Below are 11,370 nucleotides of genomic sequence, written 5' to 3'. Positions count from 1 at the left end.
CAAGACCAGCTGGAGCCTGAAGCTCTTTCAGAAAATTTTGTGGGATCACTTTCATTCTGTCAGCCCTTTTTTTCTTTTAATAGCAGATATATGTTGATTAAATGTTATCCATGCAGTGACATATGCCTGTAATCCTTGGGAGCTAGGAAGAAGAGAAGAAGAGGCAGGAGGATTGCAAAGTCAAGATCAGCCAGGGCAAGTTAGCCAGACCCTAATTTGGAAAAAAAAAAAAAAAAAAGGCCAAGGGTGTAAATCAGTGATAGAGAGCCCTGAGTTCAATCACTAGTAGGGCACGCATACATTATCCCCATTTAATTTTACTCACTTGTCCTGCTGGTTCTATTTTCCCAGTCAAACCAACTTTGTAACCAATAGCACTTTTTTCTTTTTTTAAATAATGTCAGAGTTGTTTTATATAAATGCAATTCCAACTACAAGCATTATGATCAGAAAATATTTAAAGATATTTGGATTTCAGGTTATTGGTCTAGTGTTAATCAACCATTTTCTAGTTCCTAACATACGAGAAACTGTGTAGAATGTCCAGTTTAACTAGAAATCCTGCAGAAGAGAAGCACTGAAACTGGGATGATCTTTAGAAAATAAGCCATTGAGAGATTAAATTATAAAAATATTTTAAAAAATAAGAAGAAAATGAATCCACATGAGGAAATTTCACATCATTCACAGTAAAGGTTACCGTACCAGCTGATCTTGATAGCTTATCTCTGAAGTACTGATTCAGGAACTTACACAAGATATTCAAAAATATTTTCACATCTATATAAAAGAAACAAATCAATTATTTTCCATTGTGTACCTAAATTTGTCAAACATTACTGGAGATATCGAAATGATTTGTCTCAGAAAACCCTATTCAAATACATTTAAACTAGCTGGACATTCTGGAGATAGTTTTTAATAAATTTTGGAAAATGCTGTTAAGTGTCACAAAACCAGTCAAAGAAAAGGAAGGCTGACTTTCTGTGTACAGCTTCATTTACCTATATATGTATATATATATATATATATATATATATATATATATATATATATATCCATATATATATATATATATATATATATATCCATATATATATCCATATTTTAATTTAAANATATAAATTCAGCATTTGGTTATATGGGATTGGCTAACTTTACTTAGCATTATCTTCTATAACTCCATCCATTTACCTGCAAATGCTATGATTTTATTCTCTTTTATTGCTAATATTCCATTGTGTATATATACCACATTTTTTTTAATCCATTTGTCTATTTTGAAGGGCATCTAGGTTGGTTCCACAGTTTAGCTACTATGAATTGCACTGCTATAAACATTGATGTGGCTGTATCTCTGTAGTATGCTGTTTTTTTAAGTCCTTTGGATATAGACTGAGGACAGGGACAGCTTGGTCAAATAGTGGTTCCATTCCCAATTTTCCAAGAAATCTCCATTCTGCTTTCCATATTGGCTGCACCAATTTGCAGTCCCACCAGCAGTGTATGAGTGTACCTTTTTCCCTACATCCTAGCCAACACTTATTGTTGTTTGTATGCATAATAGCTGACATTCTGACTGGAGTAAGATAAAATCTTAGTAGTTTTGATTTGCGTTTCTTGAATTGCTAGTGATGATGTCTTTGTTCAACTTTTTAAATGACATTTTTATGTTTACCAATATTAGATAAAGCAACAGGAACATAATTAACAGGCTAGGGAAATATGAACATTTTAAGAGAAAAAACTCATAGTGATATTTTTAGTTCAGTTTCTACTGAAAATGAAAATCCTTGTTTTGTAATTTCATCTTGACCATATTTTTATTGGTCCTATGAATAAACAATAACTCTATTTTGATAAACTGTCTTTTAGGTCAGGATAATAGACACTAGAGATGAGATTTCCAGTTCTCTGATTTTGAGCAAATATATATTACACTAATTTTCCAGATGAAGAAAATAAAATTTATAATAATAAAAGAAATTCTTGATTTAACCAAATTAATGAGTTCAGGAAGGAGATCCAGCACCCATTTTTTTTTTTTTGCTTTTATTGCATTATGCTGATAGATAATTTTACATTCCCATTGCTTCAGAAACATGCAGAAAAGTGGAGGCTGAAAATACTGGGTTTATTTTGTCAGAAAAGAAAGAATATATAGCTAAAATATGATATGATAATCCAAATTTTCCTTTCTCCCAAATTTCACCTTTTAATACGCCACAAATTGAGCAGCACTGCTAGGTTCTTCTTTAGAGTATCCAAATGATTGGCACCTATGTAGAGAACATCTTCACCAGACTTGTGGCTAGTAGCAAATGTGTGTGTTCTCCCAAATGATGGGTAGGCTGATGGAACAGATAGTCTCATTGGGAGAAGATGAGAAAGTGAAGAATTATAGTTGCATAAATATTTAAGAATAAAAGGTAATATCTGTTTTATTGTTTCAATCAAAATTACTTCATCGATTCTAACATTATACGAGACAGTGTTGTCTATCATCAGGAAAAGCCTGTTTTGCTACAATATTGCTCTCTTACACTAAGATAGTAAGGCATCCTATGTCAGGAGCCCAAGGACAAGACTGAAAGAGAAAGTGGCTAGCTGGGATTCCTCAAAGATGAGTACATCAATGGGAATTTTAAAAATTTTCTATTAAATCCCCAAATATGAGGCTCACTATCAAAAAAGAGGACAAAGAATGTTAATAGAATACTTTCTATTAAATAAATATATGTTTACAAAATATCTATTAACAAAGATTTGTGTACACATTTATTTATTGAGTACCAAGTATTGATTGACTTCTTTATGGGTTTTATATGAAAAAGATTAACTATGATAAACAAAATAGAGAATAAATGTTGATGCTCAGGGAATTTACAGCCTCACAAGTATGAAAGATATAAACAAAAATTTCAAAACTGAATAATGAATAAGTGTTTCATTCAGAGATTATTGTATTGTATAAGAATCCTGAGGTGGGAATTTGGCCCTTTTGGAGGCACAACAATCATACAAAAGCAAACAGAACAGTGAATAATTTGAATCATTGTCAGAAAGGCAAGTGATTAAAAAAAAAATGCAGACAGTTTACCCTGTTATGTAGAAAATCTTATATATTGTTAAATATTCTGTCTTCAATGTGATAAAAAGCCATCATGGTTTTTATGTAAGGGTTACCTCATTTATAACTAATAATATTAGTGTAGAGATAGAATTCAATTATAGTGAAATCATTTAGTGAACGTACAAGTCACCAAAAATTTTAATAAACTGAATTATTACATGGATACTTCTTTCTACACTGAGGTGCATTGACCCTAACCCAGAGAAAATACTTCAGTAGTAACCATGGTATCTGGTTTCACCTTGGCCGGGGAAGCTTTCCGGCTTTGTCTTACCAATCACACCTGTGAACCACATTGCTGGTGTGCTCACTGTTAAGGCTATCTTGCTCTGGAAAGATTTCTGCAGAAAAACAAGCTGTTAGAAAATATTCTATAATATCAGCCTTTTCAAAAGCCCCTTTTATAATAATAGCTACAAAAGACTGCTTGGTTGTCGTTTCTTCATTTTCCTGTACTTGGTCATACTTTAGGAGACCATCCATTTCATAATATCCTAGAAACACTCTGGGCATATCACGATGATTTTGAAAATCTTTGTAAACAATAAGGGAAGGTAGATAACACACGATCCCTACTAGTTCTGCTGGAGCATTTTATCAGTGGAAGATACTTCACTATTTGAAAAATGAATACTCTGAATAGCTGCTCCTGTCTCCCTCTAGGTCCACAATAAAACAACCATATAACACAGTTTGCATGTGTTTTTCTATGGGGTAGTTTTGTCAGCTGTCTAGGCACCAGTAGTACTGGGGGACCCATGTTGTCATTTCATCTTTTCATCATTTTCAAGTCCCATCTGAAGTGTTTTCCTTGAAACAATTTTCCTAAAAACTCTGGGGTCTTCAGTGGATCTCAGTGTTAACTTCATGAAGCAAAGGCCATATCCTCAGGTTTTTTTTTTGTTTTTTTTTTTTTTTTTATAATGATGATCCTTTCTCTACCTTTGGCTGCTTTTGAAATGGCTGAGTAACATTGCCCTTAAAAATTCCCCAGGCCTTACTGTTGACTGAAAGGATTTGTGGATTTAATCTCTTAAAAGTGCTCTCTCTGTGACAGAATACTGTGACCTTTTGATCTTTCTAAAGTTTTAGCTAAAGGTGGTGTAGATATACTCTTTCTCACTATGCCATATTTTCAAAAGTAATTTCTAAATTTCAACAGCTTTTGCCATGCGGAGAGGCTAAGATTATTCAAAAACATCAAGTCCTGGCTACTTTTTGTTCAATAGTTTTCCCTTCAACTAATCTCTTTCCTTTCAAATTATATTATAAGCAGTAAGAAAGAATCAGCATGGTATTTGCAATACTTGGCTTGGAAATCTCTTCAGAAAAATAGGGAGTTCAACATATAAGTTCTGTCTTTCACAAAAGTTCCAGGGACAATTTTGTTAAACTTTCTGCCACTACTTAACAAGGACTTTCCTTACTCCAGTTTCCAAAATCATGTTTCTCCCTTTTTTTCTATACTATAACCTGCAATATCCTTCAGGACCACATTTTTATCAGCTCTCTGTTTAGATAATTGAGGTTTTCTCTTTTCAATTTCTAGGTTGCTCTCACATTTTTTTTGTGTGTGTATTTATTGCAAAAGTACTAATTCCACATATCAAAATATGTGTTAGTGTTTCTCCACGCATAATGATTACCACAATGTTAAAAAGTATAGAACAAGCCAGGCACGGTGGCCCACATTTGTAATCCCAGGGACTGAGTGAGTGAAGCAGGAGGATCACAAATTCAAAGTGAGCCTCAGCAATAGTAAGGCGCTAAGCAACTCAGTGGGACCCTCTCTAAATAAAATACAAAATAAGGTTGGCGATATGGCTCAGTGGCCAAGTGCCCCTGAGCTCAATCTTCAGTTACCCCTCCACCCCCCCAAAAAAGAATAGGACCAAATGCTATATATTATCATCTCTCACCTTCTGTGGGTTTGGAGTTTGAGCACGACTTCACTGAGTCTAATGTTTCAAGATCATATAAGTCTTTGATCAAGGTGTCAGCAGGGCTATGGTCTTCTTTGAGGCTATAATTTCTCTTCAGATTCAAGTGGTTGTTGTCTGATTTCTGGTCCTTACACTTACAGGACTGAAGCGTTCAGCTCCCAGAATCAACTTGCAGTTCTTTGTCCTGTGAGCCTTTGTGATAGTTGTCTTTTTCCTCAACCCAATAAGGAGGCAAAATGCTAAAGCAAGTCAGCTAGAAAGATGTAGTCTTATGTAATGGCATGTAGTGTCACCTTTACCACATGTCATTAGTTAGGAGCTTATCACAAGCCCCACCCGAATTGAAAAGGAAGGGAGGGATTTTAAAGAAATGTAAAAACTAAGTGGTAGAGATCATGAGGAACATCTTAAATTCTGTCTACCATATAGCTATTGGGTTAAAGTAGTGTTATCTCGCTCTTAAACACACACACATACACACACAAATACATTCAAGTGGTTATAAAGGTAGTCATTATTTGGATCCAATTTAGCTGCTTCCAAAGCACATACCCTTTATTGCCATATTTGCTCTCATGAATAGAGTGACCACTTTTAGCACCAGGTTTCACCAATGTAAAATGATGCAAATAGTGTGTACTTCATGGGGCTCTTACAAGGATTACAAGAGATCCACTTGGAGCCTGGCAAAAGTAGAACTCATTAAATGCTACTGATTATTACAGTGATCCCAGTTATAAAAACATTCTTTTCTAAGTGTGTATCTGGGTATCTGTATCTTAGCAAAGTTTTGCTACAGAAAAATTCATAAGGTTTTCCTATCTTGCACACCAACCTTGAGCTTATCATTATTGAATGATCTTTCATGGGAGAGGATGGCTGTCAATGTGTGAGAATAAAGTGAAGCCCTTCTCCCTTTGATCTTTATTCTTAGAGTTGCAAAGACAGGGAATCTCATTTAAGAATGTGACTAAGCCAGGCATGATGGCACATGCCTATAATCCCAACAACTCAGGAGGCTGAGGCAGGAGGATCTCAAGTTCAAAGCCAGCCTCACTTGCAAGGCCCTGAGCACTTTAGCAAGACCCTCTCTCAAAATAAAATATGAAAGGGGCTGGGCTTGTGTCTCAGTGGTTAAGCACCCCTGGGTTCAATCCCTGGTACCAAAAGAGAAAAGACCAAGACAAGGTAGAAGAGTGCAGGTTGAAGAAAAATTCATGGGTCATTATGTCAGTGATTCTATCCCCTTATTCTATTTGCTTTGAATGTATTAGATGCTAAACTATATTGAGAATCAAGACTAAGAAAAGCCAAAGACAGTGATAAAGTACTCTGTCTTCCAAAGCTTCCAAAATACATTTTAGTTTCTAATAGAGTTTGAACTAAAAGAAACAATGAAGCTCTCAGCTGTAAGCTATTATAGAGGTTGAAAAATGGTGTTTCTTGTATACCCAGAGTTCTTGAGGCTTAAAGATAACTAACTATGTCCATTCTATAGCAATTTAATAAACTGCTTCAATTATTCAAAATTGGTTAATTTTATAGAAAAACATTAATTTAACAATAAACATTCAGTAGCTACTATATGAAAAGTTTTTTGTTAAAGCTATGAGGTTAAAAAGCCCTAAATCATAGTACCTGGCTTCAAGAAGCTGAGGTTTAAAGCTGAGGAAGAAACAATGCATAAAACATATTTGAAATTGATTAGATTAATGTCGAGTAAAATACTAGATAAGCTTAGAAAGAAGAAAGAGAGGGGTGAAATTACTTCTGGCCAGAGAATTTCAGAAAAGAGGTAGTAGTTAAGCTGTATAATAAAGAATGGGTAAATTATTGAATCTGGTGATAAAGAAGAGAATTGCAGATGGGGGGACTTACAAACCAGTTTGTAGAGGGAAACACACAAGTTGTTCAGTTTGGCTAGAACTCAGGTTATGAAACTCAGAAATGAAAGACATAAGATGGGAATATATTTTAAAAAGATTTAATTTCCAAGTTAAGGTGTTCACACCCTAATTTATGGAAAAGAGGGATTCATTTAAGCTTCTGTTGTTTGTTTGGAAACTGTCTGATGGAATTAAACATCCACATTAAGGATTAACCTGGTAAGGAGGTTTGGAATGGATTAGAGATCACAACAGGCAATAGAAAACCTTACCACCACCACCAACAACAAAATGTTTTAATAGCTTACATGAGGATTAGAGGATCTGACATTAGAAAATAGCAGCATGAATGACAAGGAATGGGAATAATTTTAGCAATCTCAAAAAAGGCTGAATGAAGACAGCAAAGAAAGATGAATAAATTCAGGAAGGATTCCAATTTGCAATCTCATTGACTGGGAGATGGGTGATCATCTTATCTGAAAATAGTGAGGTATAGATGAAAATGTTTTGTTTTAAATTGTTTCCAGATAGGGGAGGATGTGTACTTTGAGTGGCATATTACACAGAGCACTGAGCCGTTGTATGTGGTGAGACTGTAACTCTCAGGAGAGGTCTCATCAAGGATGTATTATTCACCTGAAAGGACACTGTGATGTCCTGAGTGTATGAAACTGAATATCGAATGTGATGGCCATGAGACCCATGGTGATAAAGAGAAGAAAAGAAGTGAGAAAAGAAACACTTGTAAATCCCTATGTTTAAAAAATGAAACAATGAAGCCAGGCCAGTAATAAAACAAGAGAAGAAGCCACTAATGCGAGATAGAAGGAAAACAATGAAAAACATCCAGAAAGCATGGAAATTCAATAAGTATTTGAGTAGTTATTTGTATATAAAAGATACATTTTTTAAAATTGTGCTTTATTTTACACCAAATTCTATTAATACACTAAATGATTTAAAAATGAAATTTGTTCTCATATTTAAGTGTGTTTGAGTTATCCACTTTGGAATTACTTGAATAGCTTCTAGGAATGTATGATTTTTTTTTAAATCATAGTAGGTATGTAATAAGACTATCTTTAAGTATAATGAGCACAATATTATTTACAAAGTTTATAAAGAATTTTCTGCAAAAATTATGACTATATTTAGTAAATATTTTCCTAGATTTATTGTTTTAATAAATATAGTTTAGATTTTCTGAATATTAAAAATTTTGTGAAATATTTTAATATTTTTGTATAGAATAATAAGATAAGCTTACTTAGTATTATATTCTCCAGCTCCATCCATTTACCTGCAAATGCCATGATTTTATTCTCTTTTAATGATGAGTAATATTCCATTGTGTGTATATGTGTATACATATATATGTATATATGTGTGTATATATATATATATATATATATATATATATATATATATATACATATATATGTATATACCAAATTTTCTTTATCCATTCATCTACTGAAGGACATCTAAGTTGGTTCCACAGTTTAGCTATTGTGAATTGTGTTGCTATAAACATTTATGTGGCTGTGTCCCTGTAGTATGCTGTTTTTAAATCCTTTGGATAAAGCCAATCCCTTCAAAACCAAATGCCAAATGTTTTCTCTGATATAAGGAGGCTGATTCATAGTGAGGATGGGGGTGGAACATGAGAGGAACAGATAAACTCTAGATAGTGCAAAGGGGAGGGAAGGGAAGAGACAGGGCATGGGGTAGGAAAGGCAGTGGAATGAGATGGACATCATTACTCTAAGTACATGTATGAAGACATGAATCGTGTGACTCTATGTTGTGTACATCCAGAGATATGAGAAATTGTGCTATATATGTGTAATATGAATTGAAATGCATTCTGCTGTCATATATAACAAATTAGAATAAATTTTAAAAATGGATAATATGATAAGCTGAAATCTTGATACATTTTGTATCATTTTCCCCTCACTCTAGACATTATCCATGATATTTCTTATTTAAGTATTAGTTGTGTTGTTCTATATTTATTATCTCAAAAAAAAGAGAAAGCACAATGTGGAAATTAATGTATGCTCTTGGGTTTCAAAATTCCAAGCCTTGAAGGACCTAGGGCATAAACAATAATTTTTGAAAAACAGATGGAGAGGCAACTACATTACTTCAATGTTAAATCAAAACTATCAGAAATAAATTAAGTCTTAAACTCAGAACCCTGACTTAGCCCCGTCCCAGGACCAATTTATATATGGGAGTTAAACGAGAGAGGAAACTGAAGAACAATAGGACATTGGAAGTTCTGCTTATTCCAGACCAGAGAAAGTCTGTTGGTAACCTTTCCAGCAAAATAGCTAGGGCCTAGACTTCCTCTTTGCCCAGGCTTCAGGCATAGCATATGGAAAATATGTTAATGTATGCAGCCTTGAGATGGCCCCCAAGCATCCACACCACCTAGTATCAGGTCTTTGAGAAATCCCATCCAGTTAAATGTAGGTTGGTCCAGGTAACGTCCTTATATACATACAATTTGGTGAAATTAATAGGATGACATTTTAGAGACTATCATTTCCATCTGGACAGAATCCACCTTTCTTGGAGACTTCACTTTGGAGGAGGGATGGTGCATGTTATGAGTGGTATTATGTAGAAACCCACATGAAAACTAACTGGTCTCTGTTTAATGTCAAGTGAGGACTAAAGTCTGCCAATAGCCATGTGAGGTAGCTTGAGATAACTGAAGCCCTGGATGACACCTTCTTGCAACCTTGAGACAGCCCATGAACCAGAGAATCAACTATGGCTAAATTCTTGACCATTAGTAATATAATATAGGTGTCACTTTTATCCACTAAGTTTTGAAGCATTTTTTTACAGTAAACAACAAAAAATTCATAGAGTGTTCATTATGAGAAGAAAGAACTGAGAATGCTACTCATCCCAATATAGAGAGAGTAGAATGGTATTTCCTTTATCTGTGAACAGCTCTCAGGAAGAAAGGGTCTTAAAAAGCCACATAAAATTTCATTTAGACTCAAAGTGATATGAGTGCAATGAAAGAAGCCAAATATTTTCTGGACCCTTGAGAGGGGACTGACATTTACTGAGAGGATGCTGAAACTTCAAAAGCTGTGCATAAATTATTTTGACACACACACATTTACAAAAATGGATTGCAATATGATAAAATGCACATCTCAAAGGATTCAGCATGGTGGAATAACAAATCACAGACAGTACTCCTCCACCACAGACTATGATGTGCAGAGTACTTGAATACCCCAGCTTCCTCTTCAAATAACTCAGAAAGAATTGAAGTGTCTCACATTAAATTTCCACCAGGAAGTCTCAAAATGTAATTCAAGGTGATCAAACAAATGAATATATAAATTTAATTTATGTTTCACAGACACTCAAATTTCTTGTCTGAGATTCAAGCTATGATAATAAAACAATGTTTTCCTCCTGTAATTTGTAAACATAACCAATCCTGTTAATAGTTCAATGACATTGAATTTCTTTACATTATCAAATATCTTTATCTTTGTTTACATTTGAAGTTATCAATTCAAATTCCCCAAATAATAATAACACAATTACAAAATAACTTTAAATAAGTTAAACAAGGAAAATAGATGACTTTTATTTTTAAAAGTGCTACTTTAAATAAAATTTTATTAACATGATTTTAGGTTCATATGCAATTATAAGAAATATAATCTTGTGTGTTTTTTTATTGAGTTCCCCCTAAATTTCATGTTACAAGGGTACAGTACTATATCACAACCAAGAGACTGACTTTGATACAATCCACTAATCTTATTCCTGTTTTTTCAGTTTTGCTAGTATTTTCTCTATTGTTTATTTGTGCCTGTGTATTTGGCTTTAGAGACTTTTATTAAATGTACACAAATTAATGTATTCACAACCATAGTCAATATATGTTCCCACTGTTATAACAAGCCGCTTCAGAAAAATTCAAACAAAAGACAGTTTTATTTACCTGGCCAGAGGCTACAACCCACCCACAGAGACTGAAGCTCTATGGGAGAACAGCAATTTCTGGGCCTGTGTCTTGAGAAGTTTAGAATGAAAACTATAGTTCAGAGACTGTCTTTAGTGTCATGTAAACAAGCCAATCACAGTAGCTAAAAGAGTAGTTAGCAGAACCTGAGAGCCCTAAGCAGGATAGAACTAAAAAAGCAGTTAGCTTGAGCAACTTAGACAACAGCATCTTGGGTCCTAGCAGGTGTTAGACAACCGTATTCCAAATTCAAGCAGGTTAGTGGGGGCAAGACTCTACTTAAATTTTGTGGGGTACAAAGTACAGAAAACAATTTTTTTTTTAAATAAGAAACAGCTTTCATTTCAGTTTCTCGGAAACAGCTCTTGTAACAGTTTTTTTTTTTTTTTTTTTTTT

The sequence above is a fragment of the Marmota marmota genome, unplaced genomic scaffold (assembly GCF_001458135.2).
Source record: "Marmota marmota marmota unplaced genomic scaffold, marMar, whole genome shotgun sequence".
NCBI classification, from domain to species: domain Eukaryota; kingdom Metazoa; phylum Chordata; class Mammalia; order Rodentia; family Sciuridae; genus Marmota; species Marmota marmota.
This window is presented reverse-complemented; position numbering follows the sequence as displayed.